A 1,996-nucleotide genomic window follows, 5' to 3' on the forward strand; every position below is an offset into this window, starting at 1 on the left:
ATTGACGTTGCGTTGTAATCCGGTTGTTAGGGTTGTTGCAGATGATCTCGTATATCTCTTATATAGATCATTACTTGGAGATCAATCTAGCAACTACCTGACAACTAACCCTGTAATCTTTGTGCCTATATAAACACGCAGCGCATCCCTGCTAAGGCATACGCTTCACGCTATTTTACATGGTATTCAGAGCCATTCTCCTCTAGCACATCCTCTCTGCGCCGCCATGGCTTCCACGAGCACCGCTGCCGCCGCCGCATCCGTCCTCATCCCCATAGCCGAAAAACTCCATCGCTCCAACTTCAATGTCTGGCGTGCGCAAGCCCTAGCCACCATCCGCGGCGCCCAGCTAGTCTCCTACCTCAATCCAGAGAGGGAGATCCCGGCGCCTAAGCTTGCCGACAAGGACGGCAAGCCTACTGACGTGCCCAAACCCGGCCTATGAGATCGACAGGGCACGAGATTCTCAGGTTCTAAGCTTTTTGTTGAATTCCATCTCACCCCCTGTGATGGTTCAGATTGCAAACTGCATCACGGCGTCAGCAGCATGGACTGCAATCACGGAGATATTCATCTCCCAGACGCAGGCGTCCATCGTCAACACGAGGATCACCCTCTCCACCACCAAGAAGGGGACTTCCACCATCGCCGAGTACCTTGGCCGCATGAAGGCCCTTGGCGATGAGATGGCTGCCATCGGCAAGCCGCTCACCGACAACGACATGGTGTCGTACATCCTCGCCGGACTCGACTTCGACTACATGTCCTTCGTCTCCTCCGTCTGCGCCAGGACCGTCCCCATCAAGCCCAATGAGCTCTACTCCCAGCTGATCAGCTTCGAGAGTAACCTCGCCATGTTTGAGGGAAACTCATCATCATCCCACTCCTTTGCCAACGCCGCCTCTCGCGGCGGCCGTGGTGGCTTCACTCGTGGAGGCCACGGCAGGAACGGAGGTGGCTGTGGCCATGCTAGTGGCCGTGGCAATGGAGGCAACGGCGGCCGTGGCAACGCCAATGGTCACGGTGGCCGTGGCCATGCAGGAGGAGTTGACCCTGACGATCTCCCGGAGGTCTTCTGTCACATCTGCAAGAAGCCAAACCACACGGCTATCGAGTGCTACCGGCGCTTTGACATCGCATTCACCAAGGAGAAGAGTGCAAGCGCCATGTCCAACTCATCCTATGGCGTCGCCACCAACTGGTACATCGACACTGGCGCCACCGACCACATCACCGGCGAGCTGGACAAACTCACCATGAGGGAGAGGTACAATGGCCATGACTAAGTGAACATGCCCAACGGATCAGGTATGAAAATTACTCATGTTGGTCAAGCTTATGTTCGTACTCCCACTCGCAATCTGCATCTAAAAGACGTCCTTTATTCTCCTAAAGCCACAAAAAATCTTGTTTCTACCCATCGTTTGTCTCAAGATAACCATGTGTTTTTTGGAACTCACCCTCGCTCATTTTTCATCAAGGACAAGGCAACGAGGAGCACCCTCCTCCAAGGCAGGTGTAGAGCCGGTCTCTATCCCCTATCATCAGCTTCTTTACATCCGGGCAGGCAAGCTTTTGGCGCCACCAAGATATCTCCTTCAAGGTGGCACACTAGATTAGGTCATCCGTCTTTGCAAATCGTCCAGCATGTTCTTAGCCAGAATAAAATTCCTTTTTCCAATCAAGAATTGAATAAAGAAGGACTGTGTGATGCATGCCAAAAAGGCAAAAGTCACCGGCTCCCGTATCCGAATTCTAGTAGCACTTCGAATGCTCCTTTAGAGCTCATTTTCTCTGATGTATGGGGTCCTGCCCGTGATTCTATAAATAAGAAAAACTATTATGTGAGTTTTATCGATGATTACAACAAGTTCACTTGGATATTTCTTCTTAAACATAGATCTGAAGTTTTTAAAGTGTTTCATGAATTTCAAGCACTTGTCGAGAGACTCTTTGATCGTAAAATCATCACCATGCAAACAGACCGGGGTGGTGA

At 51.3% G+C, this 1,996-nt stretch overlaps 1 pseudogene; it reads left to right on the forward strand.

Annotated features, from left to right (window-relative positions):
* The first annotated feature begins 226 nt into the window (after nucleotides 1–226).
* On the forward strand, nucleotides 227–1,260 carry LOC147976890 (uncharacterized; annotated as a pseudogene).
* The last annotated feature ends 736 nt before the right edge of the window (nucleotides 1,261–1,996 follow it).

This window comes from Triticum urartu, chromosome 4A, assembly GCF_056163025.1.
Source record: "Triticum urartu cultivar PI428250 chromosome 4A, HENAU_Tu73, whole genome shotgun sequence".
NCBI classification, from domain to species: domain Eukaryota; kingdom Viridiplantae; phylum Streptophyta; class Magnoliopsida; order Poales; family Poaceae; genus Triticum; species Triticum urartu.